Source organism: Grus americana, chromosome 2, assembly GCF_028858705.1.
Source record: "Grus americana isolate bGruAme1 chromosome 2, bGruAme1.mat, whole genome shotgun sequence".
Taxonomy (NCBI): domain Eukaryota; kingdom Metazoa; phylum Chordata; class Aves; order Gruiformes; family Gruidae; genus Grus; species Grus americana.
This window is the reverse complement of record NC_072853.1, coordinates 52124449-52133126: the sequence shown is the minus strand read 5'-3', so window position 1 is coordinate 52133126 and position 8678 is coordinate 52124449. Positions and strand designations below refer to the sequence as shown.

At 50.6% G+C, this 8678-nt stretch overlaps 1 long non-coding RNA gene across 2 annotated transcripts; it reads right to left on the bottom strand.

Moving 5' to 3' along the window:
* Window positions 1-4886: 4886 nt before the first annotated feature.
* LOC129202683 (uncharacterized) lies at window positions 4887-8613 on the bottom strand. 2 transcript variants are annotated; one of them, XR_008575792.1, is made up of 3 exons: window positions 8118-8613; window positions 7820-8021; window positions 4887-6610 (listed from the first exon to the last, which is right to left on the bottom strand). It is a non-coding gene; the product is annotated as an uncharacterized LOC129202683 (long non-coding RNA). The 2 variants fall into 2 exon arrangements; XR_008575791.1 differs by lacking the exon at window positions 4887-6610 and having other exon boundaries at window positions 7560-8021; window positions 8118-8217; window positions 8391-8533.
* Between the last annotated feature and the right edge of the window lie 65 nt (window positions 8614-8678).

The window sequence follows — 8678 nt, the reverse complement described above, 5'->3', positions numbered from 1 at the left end:
CCATTAGTTTCTCCTCTCTACACTTATCCAAGGAAGCACTTGTGGAAGATGTGTCACCTTCTAGACCTCAGAGGTACATGTAGTTCTAAGCAGGCACAAGCAAAATATGGTTTTTTCCATTTCTTGCAAGCAGAAATTAAGTTAATTTGTTTGGAAAACCCCTGCTAAAGGAAATGTCTTTCAACAATTCTGTGGAAACTGTCAAAAGCAAAACCAAATGGATCTGAAAACTTAGCACAGGCCACAGATGCAGTTTGTGAGATTAGTAACTATTCTTGTAGGTAATAAGCACTAGAACTAGAGTACAGCTTAAATTCTGGTTTTAGGCTGAATTACATCCCCCTCCAGTTCCATGAGTGAAATATCTTGGAGCATATTCATGTTAGCCCCTACCTTTTTCAGTAAAAAAGTTTAAAACTTTAAACCCAAAGCACATACAGCACAGACACCTGCTGTAGGTGATCCTGCTTTAGCAGGGGGGTTGGACTAGATGATCTCCAGAGGTCCTTTCTAACCCCTACCATTCTGCAAGCCAGTTCAGGGGCTGTTGCTTTCTGTATACCCTGATGATCAGGCAGAAAACAAGAGGTTTTGCTGCGGTTTCTGGTGGCTGAGCAGGGAGGAGGTGCTGAGATCTTGGCTTCTGGTCTAGGCGTGACACACCCCAGGTGCGACCCCATTACCAAACTGAGAGAGAGAGGAAAATGCAAAAAACTTGGGCTTCTCAAGATGAATATTGTTGGTAATTTTTGTCCAAGTTGATCTTTACCTTCAAAGGGTTAAATAATTCAAAACCGGCATGAACAGCTTTATTTTGGATAAAAGGAAATGTTTTGACTGATATGAGCTTTTTTGGAGGGAGAGAGTGTGGCTTAGTGTAGAAGCTGAAACACTTTGATTTATGCAACGTTACCTAAAGCTGTGGTCACTACAGATGGGTTGGTGGTCTGTGGGGAGTGGTACTGCGTAGGATGTCACATTAGGGGCATTTGGGGGAAAGCCAAGAATAGCTAGAGAAAAGCCCTCAAGCCAGCTGAGCACTGCTGAGTTTTCCTCTCCCAGCTCTCCCAGGCCTCTGATAATCTGCCTTTGCTGGATTTTAGCTGTGATGCCATGAGATGCTACTGCTGTAACTGCTCTTGTCTGCCTTTCTGCTGGGATCACTGGCCCCTAGAAGTAAGGGCAATGTGAGTTTATAGGACTTTCTTGGTCATGGAGCTTGGATCTGCCATCTTTAGTGTCCATGCAATGGCATGTCATCTACATCATAAAGAGATGCTGTTAAACCTGACAGAGCCTGACATAAAACACAGGGAGCATCTACATTACCTTTACTGTTGTTAGGTTCATTACAGGAACTGTGGTAGCTGCTGAGTTAGCACTGATTTGGTTTGTTTGGGACCAACAGCTTCCAAGCTGTGACAGCAGAAAGCTCTGCCTGAGCTGTCCAAATATTCATCTGGGTTTTCGGACAGGATCTGCTTAAAGCCAGCTTGGTTAAGCTGCAACCGTGACTTGAAGGGCCGAGCGGCAATTCAGAGGCTGGCAATTTAATTCAGAGCGGCAATTCAGTGGATAACCTCAGAACTGATCCCTTAGCAAGGGTTTTTGCTTCAACAGGTATTTCCATGGAAGTTTGTGGAACTGGCTCTTCATACCTTGGTCATCATGAAGGAGGACAAATTCCAGCTGAACGAGTAGCCTTAGACCATTTTAAGAATAGGTGTGTGATTCACCGTCAGAAAAAACATCCTACAGCAATGTCACAACAATGAAAATGCGTTGTTGCAAGACTGAAGCAAAGCAAATAATATATGTAAAACTATAGTACACCTTTTTTTTCCTTTTTTTATGCATTATTTCACAGGTGAGTATTACACTTGTGTGCAGATAACCTTATGTTTGATTGTCACCAGTACATGTTAAATGCGTGATCCAGATACCAGCCTGGTTACTGATGAATGTTAGCAGCAAATCCCTGAAGCTATCCTGTAATACAATTGCTTGGTATTATGGTCTGAGTTTATTGAAAATAATTTTTTTTTTTTCCTTGAAAATAGTAGTCACTGTACAGCCTGTCATCGCATTGATTTACTCTGAGGAGTGGTTACTTCAGAAAAAGACAAATAACTCTATCCATATTATGAATACTGCAAAAAAAACCGCCACCAACCCCCCCCCCCAAAAAAAAAAACCAAACCCCAAACCAATCAGTAGCATTGGGATTACTGCCTACTTTGCCACTGCTGTGTTACATCTTTAAATACTAAAGTGGGTATTATGCCCATTAAGGATGATAAATTAAGAAACTATGTATGTATGTAAAAAAATGTAAGAAATCATTAGAGACTGAAAAAAAAATCCTTATGTATACCAGACTACACTACTTCTTGCTCATATCCATCTAAGCGGAATTAAAATGGAGTATTTTAGCTCCATAAAATTCAGTCATCTGTAACCTTTTAAAATAAATCAATAACAGCAGTGGAACAATACACTATAGCCACATAGCTGTAAGCATCTTTTGGGACAATCTGCTATCCAATTGCTCTTTTTTATTGTTTGAAAATACTGATGTCCTTTAATAATGAATTATAAATTCAACATAAGCAGCAATAACGGCTGTACAAACCCGACCTTTTCCTAAAGTAATCGAAAAGCGCGAATTATTTGCACAGCGTCTTTGGTCCTGGAGGCTTAAGCGAAATGGATAAACACTGCCAGTGATTACATGAACGAAATGGAAATTGCGGTATTCACACGGCGAACGTATATACTTTTATCTGCAAATAGAGGGCTGTGTCCACGAAGCCATTAACACCGAGGAGGAAAAAAAAAAACCACACCAAAAAACCTAACAAAACCAACCCAAAACAACAAAAAGGGTAAGAAAAGCAAAGAGGGAAGGAAGGTGTCACCTCCTCGGAGGTGAATTAGCAGCCATCTCTTATCTGTGGGCCGGTGAGGATGGGACCCGCCTGGCCGGGTCCTCCTTCCGCGGCTCCCTCCGAGACCTCGATAAATCAAATGAAGGGGAAAGCCGGCGTCTGCAGGGGAGGGGAGGCAAAGCAAAGAGGGGGGGGGGGCGGGGGGGGTGGGTGTAAACGCATTTTGCCTGTCCGTGGGACCCCACACGTCTCGTCGGAAACCTCTCCCCATCTCCTCGGTCTCTATCCTACCTCCCGTGGTATGCTTGCGCATACCTTCCGAGGCAGGAGCCATCCACCTACCTTTTTATAGCAGCAAGGAGCAAGGCTATTAATAGGCTATCTAATTACTCCGAGCTGTTAACTCTGAAGTCTCTAATTCTGTGATGTGGTTGTTTTGATTTGTTTTTCCAATCTAGTAGGACTCGTATTTACAGAACTGGTCAGACTCGCTCTGGAAGATATTATTTTAACGTTTTAAAATCAACTTTCATTCCAAGCAGGAACAAAGTCCCCAAATTTTGGCATTTGTTACGAAAGCAACAACTGAAAACGTTATTAGTTCGGGTGATGGGAAGCGTTTTGCCTAGCTAAGATTGCGAATTTCGTTTTTTTAATTTGGCACGTGGTCTCAGACATTTCGGTAAGGCAGGTAAATGGCAAGGAAAACGGTTTCAAAAGAGAAGGTGAGGGCTTGCCACGATGCCAAGAGAAACAGAGTGGCTCTGCCGGAGCTCAGCACGGACACGCGTGAAACGGAGCTAATCCCGCGAAATGCTTTCAGGAGGACGGATTCATTTTGTCCTGTCGAAAACATTCCGCCAGAAGGTGTTGACCAGTTCTGTTGGTTTATTTTATTTCCTGGGCAGAGAAATAAGAAGGCAACGATGCGCGGGGGGTTTGTCCGACCGGTTTCGATGCAGTAAACGATATTTTCTTAGCGGTGTGCGGTAGTGCCGACAACCGGCCCAGGGAATACTTGGTGATGGGGGATTTTGCCTGTGCGGGTTTGGAGTTTTTTTAAGTGAAAAAGAATTAAGTCTCTGCAACCTCTGCTGTGGGGATGGGGGCGGAGGCAGGACAGCTAATTGCAGATCGGGTTTGATATCGCCTAACATCCGTGGTAAGGGACGAGAGGAGGATGAGGAGAAGCCCTGCTCCGAAGCGGTGGGGAGGAGAAGCGCGGCTCCGCCGTGCCCCGCGTCCCTCCGTTTCCAGCCCTCTCCCACAACGAGCTCTCGCAGCAAGAAGCCCGAGAAAATTTCTCCCGGGCTTTCCGTGTCCGATCCAGCAGAAGGGACCCTTGAAAGCTTTCCCCGGCACCCAGGCAGGAGCGGGCAGGGACCCCCGGGGGGTCCCCCACAGTCCCGGCCCGGGAGCCGCGGCTCCCACCCGTCCCGCGGCCCTGTCCCCCACGGCGAGACGGCGGGGCCCTGGAAGGGGGGGCTTTCCTTCTGGCCTCACCCTGCAATTAAAAATAATATGTAATATTCGTCACCGCAAGGAATACATGAAGCACAGCCCCATCGCTACGGAGCAAGGGCATTGATAAAAGCATCAAAATTAGGCCATTTTAGTCACCGGCCCTTAAAGACTTTTAAAAACGCAGGGAAGCAATAACACCAAACCTTAGCTCCTCTTTTTCAAAGCCTCTAAGTGTTGGAAAGAGACAACGTGCATATGCGCCTGTTAGACAGAAGCAGCTAAATTGTAACCGTGTTTCTTCAGGTACCGCGTGGGTCCCGGCTGCCTCCCGGTCACCCCGGGAGCTGGAGGGCATCGCCCTCGCCCTGCCCACCCCACCGGGGTTCACCGTGCGGGTACCGCGGAGCGCCGGCTCCGGGAGTCATGTTACGCGGCAACAGGAGCCTCTCCTCCGCGCGTTTTGTTGATTTTAATCCCCCCCCTTTTTTTTTTCAAGGCTAAAAATCATTAACCAGACTGGAGGGAGGGCAAATAAAAAGAAGCTGCACATCATTATTTTTTTTAAAAAAGCGACACAAACTCCACACTCTTAGCCACCTATTGCATAAAAGTCTGTGCGGGCTTTCTGCTGCCTGCTGCTTGTTTGAGCGTCAAAGGTTGAAAGTCACCGTGGAAATCACCCGAAAGCACGGCGGCAGCAGGTCACCAGTGACGGGGAGGCCACTTACTGCAGGGGGGAATAACCTCCCGCCCCGCTCCCCGCCGCCGGGCACGGCTTCAACCCGAAGGAGAGCCGGGCTGCCGGGTGGGAGCGGGATAGGCTCCCCGGAGCCGGGGCAGGTTGTCCTGCCCGGGCAGGGGCAGCTGGGGGGGGCCGGAGCCTGCTGTCTGCAACCAGCAAGAAAGGCTGGAGTTCAAGCCCGGCCTTTGAGCACCCCGCAGCCCTTTTCTAGGAGTCTGGGGGAAAGAAAAAACCCAAATCACTCCTCATCCTTGTGAATTGGGGGCTCCCCCTTCGCCATGGGACACGTCTGATCGCTCGCAAAGGGCACCCCCACCATGTGCCCCCCCGCTGCTTTGAGGGTCGAGTTTCACGAAGCGCTGCCGCAGTTCCCGAGGCTGTCCCTCCTGGCCCGAGAGGGAGGTGATGGGCGGTGGCAAGGGCCCTTCTCCCTCGGCTGCTGCTGAAATCTCCCTTTCCCTGGCTGGTGCAGATTGCCGTGCCGGCTCCTGTCGCCGTGCCTGCGGCGGGGGCTTGAGCCCTGCGCGGCGGGCAGCGGCGGGGAAGCGAGGAACCACCCGGCCGGCAGCTCCCCGCTGGGCTGGGCGCGCCTGAACGCTGCCGATGCCCCGATCGATAAGTCCGCTTCAATGTCACAGTCGCTGGGGAATGGAAACACTCCATATCGTGGGGTGGCCTTGATAAAAGTATATTTTAAGTAGCGCGGATAAGCGAACGGGAGAAGAGAGAGGGAGAGCTGCCCGCACGTCCCTTGTAATAACCGCTACGCTTATCAGCCTGGCCTAAACTCCACAACAGTTTCTAAAGTACATTAAGTTACATAAACACGGCTCGGAAAAGAATACACTCCATGCTGCGATAGTGACCAAAGTGACCCCTCGTACCGCCTCGCACCCAAGCACGCCGAGCCCCCACGGCCGCAGCGCCCCGGGGGCACCGGGGCCCGGCCCGGCGGGCGATGCCCGCGGCTCCCGGGGCTGCTCGGGCCGGGGGGGTCGGCGGGAATGAGGGGATGTGGCCTTCCCCCCTCCCCAATGCACCCCCTGGTAAGGGATCAGATTTACAGAGATCCAGGAGTGGGGGAAGGAACAACCACGCTGCGCCTGCACACGGCTTTCCCCCGACCCTTTTTGGGGAGGTTGAAGTGCCCATGAGGGAATTTGCCTTAATTGGATACAAAAACTTTTTTTTTTTCTTTTTCTTTTCCTTTTTTTTTTTTGCCAGTCTACCTCCTTCCCTCTTTGGCCACAGCGAGCAGGAGCGATGGTTACCTCGCCAGCACCACTTCCCTCCTTAACGGTCCCTTTCCGCACCGAGCATCCCCCCGCCCGGCTTTCCTCCGCAAAAATGCCTCTGCACTCTTCCTGCAGATGCCCCCCGGGGCAGGAGATACCCGAGAGGCTCCGGGAGCCGCGGAGGTGAAAGTTACGTCAGAAGAGTGGGATTTGGGAAGGGAGTGACGTCATGAAGAGTTAGGAACCGAAGGCTGTGTGCTTTGAGCGGCTCGAGAGCAAACCTGCAACGAAAAGGAGTGGAGAGGAAAGGGGTGATTGGGAATGGTTTCCCACGCTGGTCCCAGTTCAAGCCGGGTTTTCTTATCGGGTCTATCGGAGGAAATAAAATGAAACTTGTAGCCCGGCTATAACGTAAACAGGCTAATCAGCAGTGAAAAAACCCGAGGCGCCTGAAGTGTATAACACAGGTCACTTTGGAGCCGGGGAAAGAGGCGCCTGCCAGGCCAGCGCGGCCATTCTTCCTCCCAGCCATCCTCACCTCTCGGCCAGGCACCCCCCGGCCCAGGCAGAGGCTCTGCCGCCCACCCTGGGGGCTTATGGGCATCGGCACCCCCGCTCCCAGCGAGCAAAGCCTGCCTCGAAATGCCCGTCCCTTGGGGAAAAAAAAACAACCAAAACCAAAAAACCCGACGCCCCGCAAAACCAAAAACCCAAACAAACCACCAAACACCACCTCCCCCCCCCAAAAAAACCCACCCCACAAACCAAAACCAACACCAAAAAAACCCCAAACTCAAACAAAAAACTACACGGCGTTTCTAGCATTATATTCTCCCCTTAGACGTGTTTGAAATACCATTGGGTTTAACTCGATAAGGCGCATCCAAAAAACTTAAACGAAATGCGGTGTTTAAAGCAGATAGCTCTGCGCTTTTCAGCGCAGAAATTTGCAGTGGCAGCACCTAAGCGGGGAAGAAGCGGCGTGGGCATGGAGACCCGTGCCTTGTGGCGATTTTGCAGGTAAAAAACACGGGGAAATGTTTTACGTTGTAAGTTCGGGTCGGAAGGCATGCCGGGCGTTTAGAGACAACGAATCGCTGCCCTCGCTTGCAAAAGGTTATTTTCTATTTAATATTACACCCACTAAAATACATCTAAAAGTAAAAAGAAAAAACAATCACTTCAACCTGGCAGAGCGACCAAAAGAAAAACATTACTTAGGGAGAACTGAGAAGAAAGAAGTATCGCCTTTAATTATACAATTTAATAGAGAAACGGTTTCTCGGGAAAGTGATTATTTTCCGATCAAACCCCCGTCGCGCTATATCACAAAAATTAACGAGCACAATAAAACTTCGAGGTCGCAATCGTTTCACCCACGCCGGCAGAGCGGATGGTTACAGCCAGCGTCTTAGAGTATCCCTGGTATTGCAAATTCTTCACCTCCCGATCACCTTGCCTGGAAAGACCGAAAGAAAAGCCGTGCCTACCCCAGGAGCGACAGCACCGCGCATCAGCAGGTTTGGGCTCGGTTTCTGTCGGGAAGGCTCATGTCTGCCGGCTGCCGAGAGCCGGGCTCTGCTCTAGTCCAGCCGTTTGCCGCAGATGACTCTTTCTGTACAAACTGATGATGACAGATATCCAGCTGATAACCTCTGGCGAACGAAGTTATTTTAATTTCCAGTCACTTTCCTGCTAAGTACCATATCAGTTTGTACACAGCTGAGATAAGAGGGCTGGGGGGGGGGGGGGGGAAGAGAGAGAATAAGAAAGAAGAAAAATGCCTACCGCCTGCTGCTGGGGTGGACACATCCCACAGCTTGCTTTGGCTTCACCTGACGGTCAGGGCAACTCAAGGAGGAGCCACAATTTTTCCCCTCGGATAGCTCTGATTTTAACGAGCAAAAATAAGGAGATCGGGGAGGGGGCGGGGGGGGGAGACATTCACCTGGTTACTTAGGGCGAGAGCCAGGAACACATCCTCCCGGGCCGCTGCCAGGGGCTGCCTGCTGCGAAGTCGGGAGGCGCGGGGAAGAAATCTTATAAAAAGTGAATATTCACCCTAAAGAAGATATTGTCGGGGGGCAGAGGGGAGGTATGTATTATTTCGGGGTTTAAAAAAACAAAAAAAAGCAGCAGCAGCAGCAGAAAACCGACACGGGCATCTGGGAGGGCGAGTTTCCCCTCTGCTCTTTCCCGCTCCCCGATCAGGGGGTCCGGCGCCCCCCGCGCTGTGGGCACCCTGAGGTGCCCCCGTCGCCCTCCTCCTCCCCCCCCCCCCCCGCCTGCGTCCGCGCCCGCCCCCGGCGCGGCCGCGCTGCGGACCGGCTGGCCGCCGGGACTGGCACC